The sequence below is a fragment of the Leptonychotes weddellii genome, chromosome 13, assembly GCF_054177405.1.
Source record: "Leptonychotes weddellii isolate Sample4059 chromosome 13, ASM5417740v2, whole genome shotgun sequence".
Classification (NCBI taxonomy): domain Eukaryota; kingdom Metazoa; phylum Chordata; class Mammalia; order Carnivora; family Phocidae; genus Leptonychotes; species Leptonychotes weddellii.
This window is the reverse complement of record NC_138381.1, coordinates 6977184-6995541: the sequence shown is the minus strand read 5'-3', so window position 1 is coordinate 6995541 and position 18358 is coordinate 6977184. Positions and strand designations below refer to the sequence as shown.

Sequence of the window (18358 nt, the reverse complement as noted above, 5' to 3'; positions counted from 1 at the left end):
GGCTAGTGGGACGCCGGGCTGGCCGCGGCTCGGGCTCCCGGACTCCAGCCGCCGAACACCCCTCCCTGACCACAGCACCCCAGCCCCACCCCACGACTCCCGCACGCTCTCAGAGCCAGCGCGCCCCCGTCCCTCAGACGCCCCTCGCGCCCCCGGGCGTCCCCTGGCCCTCGGCGACCCCCGGCTCCCCCGCCCCTGACGCCCGCGTCCCCGCCCCCCACCCCCGGACGCCCCCCGCCCGGCCCGCCCCCCGCGCCGGGACGCCCGCCTGCGCCGCGGGCCGAGTAGAGGTCGCGGGGCGGCCCGCTAGGCTCCTCAGCTCCGGCTCCGCGCTCGGGCCCTGGCGCCGCGGCGCGCCCCTCCTGGAGGAGGAGGAGGAGGAGGAGGAGGAAGGCGGCGGGAGGAGGAGTTGCGGGAGAGGAGGGACGAGCGCGGCAGTCGCGCCGGCGCGGGGCGAGGAAGCAGAGCGGGCCGCCGCCGGGTGAGCGTCTGCGGAGCCGAGTCGGGGGCTGGGTCTGGGCTTTGCTTTCTGCTCCCTCTCCTCCGTAACCCGGGAAACTGGCCGCGGGGGCTGCTTCTCCCCTCGGGGCGGCGGGGGCGGATCCGGCGCGCGCTGGGCTGGGGAGGCCGCCCGGCGCGCCTGCAGCCGAGGGTCCCGGCGGCGCGAGGCCCCGGCCGCCTCGGCGGGTCCGCGGGCGGGGGCCGGCTGGCGGGGAAGCGGCGTCCGGGAAGCCGGGCCGGGCGGGGAGCCGGGCCGGGGAGGGCCGAGGCCTGCTTCCGCCGAGCGCCGGCCCGACCCCTCGGCCTCCCCGTCCGCGGCGCGCCGGGCCGGGCCGGGCCTCCGCCTTTGTTGCCCGCAGCCCCGCCGGGGAGAGGCCGGGGCTCGGCGCGGCCTGGGGCGGCGGCGCGGGGCCTGCGCCGCTCGCACCCCGCCGCCCGGCCCCGTCGGCCGGTCCTCGGGCTCCGGCTCGGGCTGCGGTCCAGGGGCCGGAGGTCGGGCGGGCTCGGGAGGGCCCAGGCCGCGTCGGTGCCGCCGCCGCCCCCCGCCCGCCGGGAGGTCGCGCCGGGCCCCCCGTGTGTGCCGCGCGTGACGGTGCCGCTGGATGTGATTTAACTCACGCGGATGTGGGGGCTGTGGGCTTTTAAACTGCCCCTGGAACCGAGACAGGCCTTAATCTTCAATTTACTCAGGAGTTGGCAACTTCAGGGACACCATTGTGGCTCATTTTGTAGCACAACTATTGACATTTCTCGGTGGCAGGTCCTGGCACAAAACTTGGAAGGTGTGCAGCAGGCTGGATGCCGACTTCACATTTAGTCGGAATGTGAAATTTGGGGTTCCCGTCCCCACTTTTTGGAATTAAGGGCCAGGTGGGAATATGTGACAAAACTCAGGCTTCCGGTAACGAAATAGGTAATGTTGACTTCAGTTCAGCGTCTGCTTCTTGAACTAGACGTCTGGCCTGGATGAGGCAGCATGCTCCTGTGTGTGAGGACGGAGAACGTAGTCACCACAATAAAAATGTGAATGGGACGTCACACGTTTCCCCAGTGCGTTTTCAGTTGCCTCTGTCACTTGGAATACAGATACATGTGCCATCAAACAAAAGTAAACTGCCGTCTACGTCAAGACGAAATGTCTGAGGTGTTCTCCACCATAGGGGGCATAAATTTACCTTGACTTTTAAAAACCCAGCAAATAACGCGAAATCCACTTAGCTTATTTGAATGCATGAATTTTAAGTGGAACACTTAGTGCTGTGGAGAAGCGTCGTTATTTAAAAACATCAGTGGTATTGTTTACCAGGTTTCACAGATAAAGCAGGGAAATGTAGCCTGTGATAGTTCTCTTTTCCTGTGTGCCTTCTACTAATTTTTCCTCACTGCTGTACCATTTACGTGGATGCGGTGACTCTCAGAATCTGTCTCTGTTCTAAACACAGTATGTCGCCTCAGCCCCTCGGTTCCAGTGCCTTCCCTGATGTTTTCTCCTTGCCTTTGGGGCAGCTGGCTCACGGACCGTCCACTTGATAACGATTCTCAGAAGGACTTACTGTCTGGGGTTCGGCAAGTGCTTTCCACTGTTTGATCTGGTTGAGGATGCGCCTTTACCCCTTTTAGGTCTCAATTCAGCATCTCTTTTGAAATACTTTTCCCCTTTATTATGACCTTTAAATGCCTTCTAAATTGGTGGGAGGTACCTGGCACTGCCCCTTCCCCTTCTTTTAGTGGGCAGATAGGGCCGGCCTTAAACAGCCTCCCCAGAAGCCAGGGGCACACCCTCGGGTGTCACGTGGCACCCTACCAACGCAGCACCTTGCAGGGAGTGGTGGAGAAGGGGTTTGGGTGACCTTGACCTGGGACATAGCCTTCCTGGGCTCTGCCATGACCTGGGAGGAAAAGCTCTGCTGTGCTGACTGGATTCCTACCCATTTTGCCATCCGATTGACTATTCCTTTTAACAGCCCTCTTTCTGGGGAACAGAAACAAGTGTCTGCTTATGTCTTGTTATGTAACTTCACTCCTCAGAGAAAACTCTGGTAGTTTTCTCCGTTGTGGTCAGTTTTCAGGAAACTTCTGTTATTAATAGCAAGTACCTTTGGGGTGCCTGGGTGGCTCAGTAGGTTGGGCGGCTGCCTTCGGCTCAGGTCATGATCCCAGGGTCCTGGGATGGAGCCCTGCATGGGGCTTCTTGCTCGGCAGGGAGCATGCTTCTCCCTCCCCTCTGCCTACAGCTTCTCCTGCTTGTGCTCTCTCTCTCACTCTTTCTCTCTCTGTGTGTCAAATAAATAAATAAAATCTTAAAAAAAAAAAGCAAGTATCTTTTATTTTGCTCATAGAAGTAACTGTGTGATCTTATTTAAGAGTCACAATATAGTCTGAAAAAAGGAAGTATGTCCATTTCTGAATTTGTGGCAATTACTGTTCTCTCAAAAATATGCAGTCATGTGGAATGGGTTGATACACAAATATGTTGAATATGAAGTCAGATAACCCCATGTTATTTATATATAGTATAACTAGTGGATGTGTGTGCATTGATTTTAATACTCAATAGCGGTAGGTAGGTAAGTAAATGACCTAAGCTAATATCACTGTTTGCTATTTTGTTTGTTGCATCTTTTATGGGAAGTGAAGATTATTTCAGTTCTTGGTCCTCATCCCTAATCTTTTTCCAGTTTTGGAAATGGCACATCTGTGGTGCCTGAGTATTTCTGTAAAATTACTCCTTTTACAAGGGAGAAATTTATAAAAACTAGTGTATGTCATAAAAAGGGGAACTTTCTTGTATGACTAGATTGATCGAAAGAGTAGTTCAGACAGTAAAAACGAAACAGCATTGGGACATGTTTTAAATTCTATTGACAATGAAACTGTCATTAATGTTTTTGTGGTTAATCTGTTATTCTGTACAGTAGGTTGGTTTAGCTAATAAGTAGTGAAGGCTTTAGAACTAAGGGCACATTTTACTTTAAACTGACTTCAGTTTCTGTGATGATGCCTACAAACATTAAATTTTACTGAATGGGGCAATTATTTTTAGGTGGCCGTTGGTCTCATTGATGTTTCAAGAATGGATGTACTCAGATAAAGTCGTTTAAGATTTGAATTCTCGTGTTGCATACTGAGGACCTTTTGGAGGTGTTTGATCTTTAGTATACATTACTAGCTTTGTGACCTTGAACACATTTTTTTTTTTTTTTAAGATTTTATTTATTTGACAGAGAGACAGTGAGAGAGGGAACACAAGCAGGGGGAGTGGGAGAGGGAGAAGCGGGCTTCCCGCGGAGCAGGGAGCCAGATGTGGGGCTCGATCCCAGGACCCTGGGATCATGACCTGAGCCGAAGGCAGACGCTTAACGACTGAGCCACCCAGGCGCCCCTTAAACACATTTTTTTAAAGATTTATTTATTTATTTATTTATTTATTTATTTATTTATTTGAGAGAGAGAGAAACAGCATGAGAGGGGATAGGGTCAGAGGGAGAAGCAGGCTCCCCGCTGAGCCGGGAGCCCGATTTGGGACTAAATCCCAGGACTCCAGGATCATGACCTGAGCCGAAGGCAGTCACTTAACCAACTGAGCCACCCAGGCGCCCCGCCCCTTAAACACATTTTATATCCCCTCTGAGTCTTACTCCTTTTGTGGGGCTCAAGTGAGGTTAATAAATCCACCTGACAGACTTATTGTGAATATATATTTTGTTTAAAGTAAAATCCAAACTCTCCACCATGGGCTACAAGATTTCTGCCCAGTTCTTTCGTTCATCTTGAGCAACCCTGTCTTCCTCACCACAAAGTTACCCTCTAGCCTTTCTATTCCCTCACATTCCAGGCTGCTTCTGGCCTCCTCACCTTTGACATGTAGTTGTTTGCCTAGAATGTTGTTCTTATGGTTAGTTCATTGTCCGATCTTAATGCCAGGTTCACTGCATCAGGGAAGGCTTTCCTGACTACTCTTATAGCTCCTTCAGGAGCCCCATCTTATCAGTTTGTATGTTTTCATCATAATGTTTACTGCAGTGAATAACTATTTTGTTTATTTCTTTTGGTCTTTCTCCTCTTCCAAGTCCCACGTGGGCAGAATGTGGTCTGTGGTTCTCTGTCTCCCTAACATATCCCATGGGGACATGGTGTACAGAAAGTGCTTGTAGTTTTTACATTGTTATCTACACACTAAAGGCAAGGATTTGCTGTGTAGATGGTAGAAATCTGTTGGTTTTTTTGTGTTGCTCATTGCCATCTGAGCTGATCTGCTCAGCTGAGTAAGTCATAGCCCTAATAAGGCCAACATTCTTGTAACTTCAGGGCCCAAGTCACCCTACACAGGGAGAGCTGTTTTTTTTTTTTTTTTTTTTTTAAGTCAGCTCTACTCCCAGCATGGGTCCCAAACTCATGACCACAAGATCAAGAGTTGCTCTACTGACTGAGCCAGGCAGGTGCGCCAGGAACTGTCTTTACCTGTAGAGCCAGAATGTGGGTCTGAGCTCATTCAAGTGTCCAGCTGTCCAGTCACGAAGATGCACAGGCATTCATCACTTCTGGAAGAGTAGTTATCTATAGTGTGTGGAGAGTAACAACTCCAAAGCACACTTCCCTTGATGTTAGCTCACATAGCTTGATAAGGTAAACCCTTCGTTGTCTGGAAGCCCTGGCATTCTCAGTTATGTGATGCGGAATTTAGCAGGAGGGAAAAACCTCATTTGGAATCAGACAAGTAGGAGGCCTAGATAGCTAACTGGCTGATGAAGGCAGTCTTTCATAGGGATGTGGATCTAGGTTTGAATTTCAGCTCTGTGACTTTATAGGGTAGGTTTTTAAAATAAATTCTGTCTTATTTGCTTTATCTGTAAAATGTAATAGTGCCTTTCTCAGCATTGTTGTGGAAATTAAACAAGAAAATGTACATGAATGTATGGATTCAGTGCCTGGAATATAACAAATGCTAATATTAATATCAGTTTAGGGGCATCTGGGTGGCTCAGTTGGTTAAGCATCTGCCCTCAGCTCAGGTCATGATCCCAGGGTCCTGGGATTGAACCTGCTCATAGGGGAGCCTGCTTCTCTCTCTGCTGCTCCCGCTTCTTGTGCTCTCTCTCTCTCTCTGTCAAATAAATAAATAAAATCTTTAAAAAATATAATCAGTTTAAAATATACTGTGATTGGTTAAAAAGAGCATTCTGGATAATCAGTAACAGGTATATAAGACTTGCTTTTTCTTTCTTTTTTTTTAAGATTTTATTTGAGAGAGAGAGAGTGTGTGAGAGAGCACAAGCGGGGGAGCTGCAGAAGGAGAGGGAGAATCAGGCTCCCTGCTGAGCAGGGAGCCCGATGCAGGGCTCCATCCCAGGACTGAGATCATGACCTGAGCCGAAGGCAGACACTTAACCAACTGAGCCACCCAGGCGCCCCAAGACTTGGTTTTTCTTAAGGAACCCCTGTGTGGGGAAAGGGTGTAAGACCAAAGGGACAAGAAAAATGAAAATAAAAGAGGAAAGACAGTGGGAGCTCACAGAAGTATTAATGGTGCCAGCTACTAGGATCGTGAGGGTTACAGATGTGAGCAGCTATTGAGTTGCTTGGCACTGGGTCACTGCAGTCAGTTGGTGGGAGATGTAGAACAAAAAAGGTGCTGCACTTGGCCTTCTGCAAAGCTCCAGGCTCTTGTTTTCATACTGTTGTAATATATATATTTTTAATCACTGTTAACAGCCATCACACTGAAATGTTTTCTTAAAATTATTAAAAGGGCATCACACTTGGAGACTATGTTTGGGGAGCAGTGGCTATCCCGTTGTCCTTGGGAGCAGACTGTTGAGTAATAGAGAAGAAAGAAAGACAAGACGGCGGATCTCTGAAGGCCTGGGACACAAACCATTATCTGAGCATCAGTGAACCTGAAGATGCCATCCTGAAGTTTTTCAACAGGTAAATTTGGTCGTCTCAAGAGGCATCTGTCTATATATAGCACTTCAGTGACAGCATGAGATTATATTTGATATACACGTTTGTGTTTAAGGTTTCCCTTTTAAGAGAACAGAGGAATATATGGCTCCCAATGGGAAAGATGTTCATCAAAAACAATTTTAAGAATTTGATGTTATTCTTTAGAACGATTTAGAAAAGGTGTATTCACGTGCTCTAGATAGCCTGTTATTTGGAACTGCTAATGGTTGTTCTTATAGTGATAGGTGTTATTTTGAGTACCCCAGTAACACTGGATGGTTGAAGCAACAGGGTTAATACACCAGTAAAGTAAGATGAATTCTCACCTGGTATACTGTTACTTTGCATGATTTTCCTTTTGCGAATTTTGTTTTGGTGTTTATAGTAATGAGATCTTTCTTAGTAAAGCTTAATTTTGGTTTTAAAGGAAATATCATCCCTATGATAATAGTCACTTTTATCTGTTGACAACTGCTTTTGAAAAAGTGAAAAAAACATACCTGGGGAATATAATTATTACCAAATGTCACAGACTGTTGGAATATGTAAGCATGTCACACACATAGAATTATTTTAGGATTTTAGTAGTTTTGTGCATTTGGAAAATTACTGCATTTTAGAATTAGAAGGAAGCTTCTGATTATTGACCAGCTTCATCCTTAGGTAGATAATGGGGAAAGTGAGACTAAGGGTGGTTAAGTAATCGGCCCAAAGTCACATACCACGGTACTAGTAGATTTTAGAGTGGAGTCTGATGTGTGCAGCTCTTCTTGTGGATGCAGGATGTTTTCATTTACTCCTGGGAGGTGGGGAATTTGGATTTGTGTCTTCATGGAGGAGGTCACAGTTGAGCTGTCTCTTGGAGGGTGACCTGTGTTTGGGAAGAGCCATAAGCGGCAGGGACAGTATCGCAAACAGGCCGAACAGCAGGAGCTATAATATTAACCTAGAGATCCTTTTTTTTTTTTTTTTTTTTAAGATTTTATTTATTTGGCAGAGAGAGGTACCAGTGAGAGAGGGAACACAAGCAGGGGTAGTGGGAGAGGGAGAAGCAGGCTTCCTGCTGAGCAGGGAACCCGATGCGAGGCTTGATCCCAGAATCCTAGGACCACGACCTGAGCTGAAGGCAGACGCTTAATGACTGAGCCACCCAGGTGCCCCTAACCTAGAGATTCATTTCTCCTCTTTCCTAACTGAGGTTACCTGTATTCTGTTTCTTATTTTACTTCCTTGATTTAGTGGAGCTCATTCTCCTAGTAACTTCCTGAAAAAGGTGGTGGGGTTGTTGTGTTTTTTGTTTTGTTTTGTTTAGACCTTGTCAGAAAACATGTATGTTCCAAATATCTAATTTACAATCTGGGAACTTGCTGGTGTAGTACATTGGTAAGTGTCTAGACAGGTATAAAAATGTATATATTAAACATTTAATATGCATATACCTCATAGACAGTGATGTACTGGTATATAGGTGTGCTACTCTTTTTTTTTAATATTTTATTTTTTAAGTAATGTCCACACCCAGTGTGGGGTTTGAGCTTACGACCTAAGATCAAGAGTCACTTGCTCCACCAACTGAACCAGCTAGTCACCCCAAGTGTTCTACTTTCTAAATCTACTTTTTAAATTTTTAAATGTTAAAGTCTGAATTAAAAAATTAAGGAGGAGTGAATTTATTTCATTAATCAATTCTTATTTAAGCCAGCTCCCTTAACATTTTAAATAATTGGATTTGTGAACATTTTCATATTTAACTTAATAGAGATGTATTAAACACAGTTAAAAAGATGCTTAGAAATGCTCATGTAAAATTTTGTTGTCTGCAGGTTAAATTTCTAAGTCTGCATATTTTTATTTCCCCTGAATCAGATTCTTTTAGAATTGGACATGCTTTAGAGATCAGCCTCTTTATTTTATGTGGGAAACAGACTCACCAAGGAGAGATTCACTCAGTGTCACACAGCAAACTAGTGCTACCCTATATTTTTGTGTCAGTAGCCTACAGAGTGGGAGAGAATCAGTTGAAAATTTATTAGAGCTTTTGCTGTAATTATAAATTTATTCTTTTTTTTAAGATTTTATTTATTTATTTATTAGAGAGAGTGAGAGCTTGGGCGGGGCGGGGAGAGGGAGAAGCAGGCTCCCCGCTGAGCAGGGAGCCCAGTGCGGGACTCGATCCCAGGACCCTGGATCATGGTCTGAGCCGAAGGCAGGTGTTTAACCAACTGAACCACTCCCGTGCCCCTAAATTTATTCTTAATTCATTAAATTTTAAATTACTTGGCAACTTTAAGTCCATTTTTCTTAACTTGGTTATCTTTAAATTTCTTTATCTAACTTTGTAACCATGCAAATAGTCACATTACTTTTTATTTATTTATTTTTTAAAGATTTTATCTATTTATTTGACAGAGAGAGACACAGCGAGAGAGGGAACACAAGCAGGGGGAGTGGGAGAGGGAGAAGCAGGCTTCCCGCGGAGCAGGGAGCCCGATGCGGGGCTCGATCCCAGGACCCCGGGATCATCACCTGAGCCGAAGGCAGACGCTTAACGACTGAGCCACCCAGATGCCCCTCACACTACTTTTTAAAAATAAAGCTTATTGTGTAAGATCTGAAGGCCCTAAAAGAAGTCAAAATGATTCTATTACATTGATTATTTTCCATTTATTTTTATTTGCATGTAGTTGTCAAAAACTGGAAGGGGTAGGAGGTCGCACCCTCTGCTCAAGCTGTCGCCTTAGCCTGGCAGTTTCCTGGTTGCTGCCAGAAGACATGAGGCTCCTGGGTCAGAGATAAAGGACTTCATTACTCAGGGCACTGTCAGCATTTGTGCCAGTTCCCCGAACACACTTCGTGTTGAGAAGAGAACATAGGGGCCAGAGGAGAAAGCAGGGAGACAGATTAGGAGGCAGTTAGGTAACGCGGCCAAGATAGCAAGCACAGTGCATGGGCAGTGGTGGCAGCAAGTGATCGGATTCTGTGTGTACTTTGAAAGTAGTTGAGCCATGACCCTGGATGTGGTAAGTGAGAGAAAGAGGGGAACCACGGGTGATTGTGGAGGTATTGATCTGAGCAGTTGGAAGAATGGAGTAACCATAGACCTAAGTGGGAAAGGCTGAGAGTAGAGTAGGTGTGGGGCTGGGATGGGAAAGATCCAGAGTTTAGTTCTGAACATGTGTAGTCTCGGATATCCCTAACACAGTGAATGGCGGTGTCAAGAAGGGAGTTGACTGAAACTAGGCTAATTAAAGATGTGGATTTGGGAGTGGAGGACACATCAGTGCTATTTCAGGCATGAGGGTGAGTGAAGTCACTGGGGCGTGAGTATAGATGCAGAAAGAGTGACCCAACGTGAGTGCTGGGGTATCCAGCGTGAAGAGATCGGAGGCACAGTAGTCTGAGAATGACGGATCAGCTGTGTCAGGTGCTGTGGACAGAGCATCTCAGGTAAGAACTGAGCATTGATGCTGGATCTGCAGTGGGGACATCATTGGTGACCTTGACCAGAGCAGTTTCTGTTCGATGGGATAGAGAAGGTCTCTGGTGTGGGTAGAGGGAAAACGGGAGAAAAGGATTAGTAGGCCTCCAGTATGTATGTTTTTCCCAAGGTGTTTTGTTGCAAAGGGGATTAAAGAGATGGAACCATAGTAGGCGGGGAAGATAGGGTAAAGACAAGTTTGTATATATGAGAAATGATGTTTTTAGGAGCGATCCAGTACAGAGGGGAACTTGTTGGGATGGGAGGGCCTTTAGAGAGGTGCGTGGGAGGGCCTTTAGAGAGGTGCGTGGATCGGTAAAGTAACAGGATGGTTTTGTCCGAAGTTTTCTTCTCATGTCCTAATTATCTCAGTGAAATAGGAAGCTGGGCCATCAGCTGAGATTAAAGATGGGGGGAGTAAGTGTTACAGGTGCGAAGAAAGATGTGGGTTGGTTGACAAGGAATGGGAGAGACTGAATGGATCAGGGAAATGTAGTTTGATTTCCAGGCAGCATTAAGGTTCCAGCAGAGGTTCATGGTCATGACGTTAAGTGAGACCAGGCAGAGTGGTTACGTGTTTCTCCAGCCACATTTTCCTGTAAGGGTGCAGGCATGGCGTGGGCAGAGTTGAATTGAAGCAGTGTTGTCGTTTTGCCAAGAGAGTGTTTCAGAGTAAAGTGGGAAAGGGAATTGAGGGTACATGCTAGGGAAGGATTATGATTGAGTATGGAATGTAAACTGAGTAAGGAGTTAAGAGGATCACTGAAAAGCTGGTGAGTTTATTCTTTTAGAATTAATATTTATATATTAAGTCTGTATTAATTAACTCTATATTGATATAATACTCACTTAGACTGAATATTTCAGGTCAGACCTGACTGTATATACATAAATCAAAATTAAATGTCACATTGGCAAAAACTTGTTTTGGGTGGGGTGAAGAGAAAGAGAAGGCTGTCTAGGTTCTCATTAAAAAACTACAATATCCTGGGGCGCCTGGGTGGCTCAGTCGTTAAGCGTCTGCCTTCGGCTCAGGTCATGGTCCCAGGGTCCTGGGATCGAGTTCCGCATTGGGCTCCTTGCTCAGCGGGGAGCCTGCTTCTCCCTCTTCCACTCCCCCTGCTTGTGTTCCCTCTCTCGCTGTCTCTCTCTCTGTCAAAAAATAAATAAAATCTTTAAAAAAAAAAGTACAATATCCTTATCTATTGATATATATTTTTGTTCAGTCGTGGTAAAACCAAAAGCCAAGAAAAGGCCTTGTATTTTGCTTTAACTTGAGGGATTTACTCAGCCATTCCCTTTAGAAAAGTAACTTAAGAACAAACAAACTCACAGACCTTTTTCTTATAAAAACTCCATATTTATAGAATATTTAGAAAATAAAGTATTGAAAACAGTATTTACAGAGCATTCTGTGGTCCAGATGGCAGTGCTGCTGTATTTCTTTCTGGTCTGGTGTGCCTCCCTATTCTTTCTACATAATCGAGACCACACTGTACATATGATTTTGTTTCCTGTGTTTTTGCACTTAACAAATGAACAATATGAACTTTTCCCTCATGTTATTTATAACCCTGTATAAATATCAATTTTAGTGGTTCCCTAAAGTTCCATTGTGTAGATGTGCTACAATTTTGTTTACAATTCTCAGTCTGTTGGAAATTAGAATGTTTCTGATTCTTAAAATCTATTTTTTGTCATATGTAATAATGTAGGGGACATTGTTATGCTTTGGTTTCATGTTATTTCTTTGAGTTTTTAAAAACAGCATTATTGGGTCAGAGAGTATGAATATTTTTTTAAGAGTTGCATAGAACCAAGTTTTGTGAACAGTTGCATAGAACTAAGTTTTTTTTTTAACAACTATATTAAGACATTTTCAAGTAATGAATATCATCATTTAGAAAAATCTTTGCTAATTTGAGTTGTGCAAAGTCATTTCTATTTTAATTTTGTTTCTTTGATTCTTATCAGGGTCAGTATTTTTTTTAGGTTTACTTATTTATTTTAGAGAGAGGGTGAGAGGGAGAGAAGAGTGCTCCAGTGAGTCAGGGGAGGGGCAGAGGGTGAGAATCTTTGAAGCAGACTCCCCACTGAGCTGGAGAGCCTCATGCAGGACTAGATCTTCTGGCCCATGGATTTTCTGGCCCATGAGATCATGACCTGAACTTAAACCAAAACCAAGAGTTGGAGGCTTAACTGACTGAGCCACCCAGGCGCCTCAGGGTCAGTATTTTTTGGTGAATGTGTTGAACCAGTTGGTTGTCCATGTGGAAGAATGTAAGTTAATCCTTACCTTATATAAATCAATACTAGGTTAATCAAGGACTTACATGTGAAAAGCAAAACTTCAATACTTTTATAGGAAATACGGAAGAGTATGTGACTTCAGTATCGGCAGAATTTCTTAAGACAACAAAAGGAGCAAACAGTAAAAGAAGACTGACAAAGTCAACTAAGATAAAATGAGAAACTTCCTCAAGGTGCCACACAAAGAATAAAGTCAGTATACAAGTACTCTACAGCTGTAGGAAAAAGAAAGTAGATGATCCATATGAACTGATATGCACTGATTTCTGGGAGTCTAAAATGTACCTGCTCTATCTTAAATCTTTTTGTTCTATATATTTAGCCACGCATTTTAACATTTTTCTCACAGTAAGGAAAGCAGAGAAATGTTTAAAAGTCAGGCTGTTCTGCATTTCCACCAGCAACATAGGAAGGTTCTAGTTTCTCTATGTACTTGTTAACACTAGGTCTGGTCATTTGGTTGGGTGTGTAGTGGTGTATCATTGTGGCTTTAATTTATATTTTCTTTTTTTTAAAGATTTTATTTATTTATTTATTTGGCAGAGAGAGACATAGCGGGATAGGGAACACAAGCAGGGGGAGTGGAAGAGGGAGAAGCAGGCTTCCTGCTGAGCAGGGAGCCTGATGCGGGGCTCGATCCCAGGATCCTGGGATCATGACCTGAGTCGAAGGCAGGCGCTTAATGACTGAGACACCCAGGTGCCCCTAATTTATATTTTCTTAATGACCAGTAATATTAAGCACCTTTTCATGTGCTTGTTAGCCATTTGCACGTCTTCTGTCGTCTTTGGTAAAAGATCTACCCATGTCCTTTGCCCATTTAAAAAAATTAGGTTGTCTTAATTCAGTTGTAAGAGTTTTTTATTTGTTCTGCTTAAAGGTGTTATATCAGATATGTGATATACAAATATTTTTTCCTAGTCTGTGACTTGTTCTCTCTTGACGTGTTTTGGAGCATAAAGTTTGTAATTTTAATGAAGTCCTAAAGTTGGGTGGTTTTCACGAATAAATTCCTCAGTTCTTGCATGCAGTTAGTTTATCTCCAAAGTGCTGAAATGGTTGCTTTCTACATTTTGACCCAACTTTATGGTTGCCTTTTGCAGAGAGGATTTATCAACCTTCTCGGGCCACCGTGCCAGAAGTGAGTTCCCCTGGGTAGATACTTGTTTGATATCTATTTTTAAATGACAAAACTGAGGCATGGATGTGCACAGTCATTCGGAAATGCTGGCTTGATTTGAACTCAGGTAGCATGGTTCCAGGATCTGTGATCTTAGTCACTAGGCTCTGCTTTTCCATTCTAATACAGTCAGAAAAGGTGGTAGATTCTAGATCATGCACCACGGGTCAGCACTTGTGTCTGTTACTTGGCCCCTTCCCTTGTGACTTTGGGCAGACTGTTAAACTTTCTTTTTTTTTTTAAAGATTTTATTTATTTATTTATTTTAGAGAGAGAAAGAGAAAGAGCATGCACTTGAGTGGGGAAGGGGAGAGGGAGAGGGAAAGGATCTCAAGCCGACTCTGCCCTGAGCACAGAGCCTCATACCCTGAGATCATGACCTGAGCCGAAACCAAGAGTCAGACACTTAACCAGCTGAGCCACCCAGGTGTCCCAGATTGTTAAACTTTCTAAGGTTTGGCTTCCTCTTCTATTAAATGGAGATAAAGACATAAAGATAGTACCTTCCAATAGAGTTCTTATGAGGATTAAGAAGATTAATGTACATTTTTCAGGATGTAGTCACCTCTCAGCAGTGGTTGTGCTGGTGTTGGTAATAGAAGTCGTATGGGGGGCAGAGGTAGTAACAGTGGTGGCAGGACCCCTCCTTCTTCCTCCTGGGTATCTCTCCTCTGGGGATAGCATCCAAACTCTGTGCCTTTGCAGCCCTTCCCTCAGTCTTCTGCAAATGTCTGCTTGCTTATAGTCTGTACTGGAATCTACGGTCCTTGAGGGTAAGGTCTTTTTCATCTCTGCGCAGGGCTGGAAGCATCTCCTCCTACTTTTCAAGGAAGTGCAGTGTCTTACCAGTGTCAGGACAAGGATGTCACCTGGAATGATAAATAAGGCAGGAGAGGGGGGCACACAGTGGTTAAGGAAACCTAGAGAAATCACAGTGAATGATAAGAAGCACTTGCTATATGGGGCAAACCCTAGGGAGCCCAGGTTGTCGAGGTCAGGGATTTGGGTTGGATAAGGTGTTCATTCCTGGTGCACGTAAGGAACAGAGCCAGCAGAAGAGTCCCCCTCGTGAACAGGGAAGCAGAAGACTGAAGCATGAGAGTAGGTGCCTGGGATGGCACAGGGCATAAAGGGGAGAAGTTTGCATCCTGAGAGGATGCGAGGGAGAATGGGGAACAGTTGGGGAAGGTGTAGGGAGAGATGGATTTAGGAAAACTTGTTGAGACCTTTGACCCTGAGGGTATCAGAGTCCTGCTTTTCTGGATAAGAGGTGACCGAAACACATAAATATGTCTTTTACCTAGACTGCGTGTTTTCTTCTCTCAGGGTGCAGTGGGGTGGTTGTTTTGTAGTAAAGTGAAATGTGCTCACTGTTTACAGAAAGATCTAATACAGGATTCCCCCACTATCTGAAAGCCAGGTGTTCCTGTGAAACCTTTTATGAGCCAAAATGGTATGTAAAATGAAGAAGCAGTTATCATTAATTTATATGGGAAATGTTTTGAGCATTTCCAGACTCCCCAAAATAACCTATTTTCTGATACCTTAAAACACATCTTGCCAACGGATGCATAGAACAAACCAAGAGAAAGCACATATGCTCACAGACACAGTTCAAAGCTCTGGGGGCCGGAGGCTGAGATGCTGAGTGCAGTTCCCAGGGAAGGCGCTGGGGAGCGCCGCGCTCGCTGTTTGAGTGAGTGCGGCCTCCCACCCTGCTCACTGCCAGACAAACACTGAATGCTGTTTCTGCCTTTTGCCTTTTCCATAAAAGCCAGAAATACTCTGTGGATTTCTTTTGATCAGCACAAACAGGTACTGATGTAGGTCTTTTTGTAAAAGTAACATGGCGTAAGGCGCAATTCAAAAAGCAGACAATACCTGTATAGAAAATAGCAGGCTGTTGGGGTTCCTGACTCCTTGTCCTGGTCACTAGAGTTGCAGTCATCGATACTGGATATTCTTTGAGACTTTTACTATATATATGTAGGTATATAAATACGTATACAAATGGGATCATGTTTGCATTTTGTTTTGTAGCTTGCCCTTCACCTTTGTTTGTAGCTTGCCCTTCAATGTATTTGAATCTCTTTATCTGCATAATATTCCCATCGTATTGGTGGATTATAATTTATTAAACTTGTCCACTGATTTTTGTTGTATATTATTCTTGTTTCCTGATATTTAGGTTAACTCCGCATTTTTGCCAAAATAGACTATTCAGTAAATTGTGTAGTGAATAAGTGGGCTCATTCTGTAGAATCAGTTCTTTGATCTTAAGCACACCCTTAATCTCTGCCTCATCTTTCCCATCTATACTGGGAATATTACTGTTTTGACTACTACTATTAGCTGCAAACACATACAGCCCTAATACGTGCTACACGGTGATGTTGTGAGGACACCACATATATTAACACATTTAAACCTCACAACCAACCTGAGTGGTAGGTACCGTTATTTTGAAGATCATACAACTGTTAAATTGTGGACCCAGGAAATACATGAACTCATGCTTTGTGGTTCCAGAGTGCTTCCCACTGTGTTAGACTGCTTTCTGCACAGCGCGGGACACACAGGGTTCCAAGGATTAAATGAGATGCTGTATATTCAGAAGGCTTAAACCAAAGCCTGTCATGTATTAGGCCAATGCGTGGCCTATATGTACCAGTACTAGGTAAATGATCAAATAATAGTAGCTTTTAAAATTTTTAATGCTGTAGGGAACATAATTTTCCATATGCATGAGTATATATCCAAAACACAAATTCCTGATCACATAATTACTTCGTTAAAGCATATGTAAATTTAAGTTTTTGATAAATATTTTCAAATAATTCTCCACAAACTGTACCAGTTTATACTTCAGCAGTGAGTTATGAGTGCTCAGTTTTTCATACCCTTGCCAACATTGTTAATTGATTTAACTTTTACAAATTCATAGGTGAGTGATATTATCGTTTTGTTTTCCTTTTTAGTGCATTTTTAAAGTTGAGATACAACATACCCTACAGTGAGGGGCGCCTGGGTTGCTCAGTCAGTTAAGCATCTGATTCCCTGATTTCGGCTCAAGTCATGATCTCAGGGTCATGAGATTGAGTTTTGTGTTGGGCTCGCACTCAGCGTGGAGTCTGCTTGTCCCTCTCCCTCTGCTCCCCACTCCCCACATGTGTGCGTGCCTGTGCTCTCTCTCTCAAATAAATAAATAAAAATCTTTAGAATATACCTACAGTGAAAGTCAGCCTTTATAGTGTACAGTTTGTTGAGTTTTAACAAATATATTCAGTCATGTAACTACTACCACAATCAAGATAAAGAACAGTTCCGGGCACCCCGGATTCCTTTTAATTTCTTTGTTATGAGTGAATTGAAAATCTTCTAGGGTGATGATTGGCTGCTTGAATTTGTTTTCTCCCTCTCTCCCTTGCTTGGTTTCTCTTGCTTTCTTGCCTTTCTTCCTTCTTTCTTTTCTTCTGTTATTCTTTTTGTGTGAACTGTTCTTTTGTATGTTGTGCCCATTTGCTTATAGGATTGTGTGCCTTTCTCATACTGATTTCTAAGAGCACAGTCTGTGTTACAGAAATTAATCCTTTGTCATGTGTTTGCAGTTTTCTCCAGTTTATCTTTTGGCTTTAGTTATGCCATTCTTTTGGCTATCCAGAAATTTATAAATTTTGCATTGTTAGATTGTCATTCTTTTCCTCTATGGCTTCACGGTTTTATGTTATGTATAGAAAGGCTTTCTACAGTGCGAAGATTTTTTAAAGATTTTTCTCCAACTTTTATTTTTTTTATGTTTGCATATTTGATCCTTCTGCACAGTATTTTTATATAAGAAGGTAAAAGCTTTGCTTTCTCCACCACTCCCAAATGGTTATCCAACCCTCTCATCATCATTTCTTGAGTAACCTGTCTTTTTTTTTCCCCTCCAGTTTTAAGCTATATGTTTTAATATCCTATGCAGCTCATTCTCCCTCAGTTGTCCTTTAGGTTTTTTCTTACTCTTTTCCTTGTTTATATGTCCAAGTTAATTTCAATATAATTTTATCTGGTTTCTTGCAAATATCATTGATGTTTTCTTGGGATCTTGAGTAATGTTTTGACAGGATTTAATTGTTTTATCTAAGAATAAGATGTGTCTTTTTATATATTTAAATCTGTTATGATCCTCTGAGGAGTTTTAAAGTTTTTCATATAGCTGTGGACATTTTATAAAGATTAATTTCATCTGGGGCACCTGGGTGGCTCAGTCCGTTAAGCATCTGCCTTTGACTCAGGTCATGATCCCAGAGTCCTGGGATCAAGCACCAGTTGGGGCTCCTTGCTCAGTGGGAAGCTTGCTTCTCCCTCTGCCTGCCACTCCCCCTGCCTGTGCTCTCTCCGCCCCACCGCCCCCCCCCCCCGTTCAAATAAATAAGATCTTTAAAAAAAAATTTTCATCATTTTTGAAACTATTATAAATTGAATCTAGTCTTTTAATATATTTGCCTACCAGCTTTTAAAAAATAATTACTAGTGATTTTTACATATAAATTTTGTAAGCAGTCACTAGAGTGAGTTTTTTTTTGTTTTTTTGTTTTTCCCCTCATAGTTGTTCAGCTGCATCTGTTGTATTCTAGGTACTCCCTCATGTCATCTGTAAATAATGACAATTTGTCTCCTCTTTTCCAATATTTATACTTACTTCTTACTCTTGTCTAATTAATTAGCTACTATGTTGAAAATAATGCTAATTAATACTTGATAATTGGCATCTTTGTTGCTGGCTTTCAACATTTCTTTATTATTCATATGACTTAATTTTGTTATATATGGCATGTTAAATGTCCATCTACTTCTATTTTACAGTTTTTTTTTTTTTAAGATTTTATTTATTTATTCGACAGAGAGAGTGAGAGAGTACAAGCAGGGAGGAGTAATAGAGGGAGAGAGAGAAGCAGGCC

At 43.5% G+C, this 18358-nt stretch overlaps 1 protein-coding gene across 1 annotated transcript in view; it reads left to right on the top strand.

Annotated features, from left to right (window-relative positions):
• The first annotated feature begins 330 nt into the window (after positions 1-330).
• The window catches only part of SOCS6 (suppressor of cytokine signaling 6), a 37356-nt gene continuing 19328 nt past the window's right edge, over positions 331-18358 (top strand). The window contains exons 1-2 of the mRNA XM_081801039.1: positions 331-481; positions 6251-6429. The gene's annotated coding sequence lies outside the window, so the exon portion shown is untranslated. The remainder of the gene's footprint in view (positions 482-6250; positions 6430-18358) is intronic.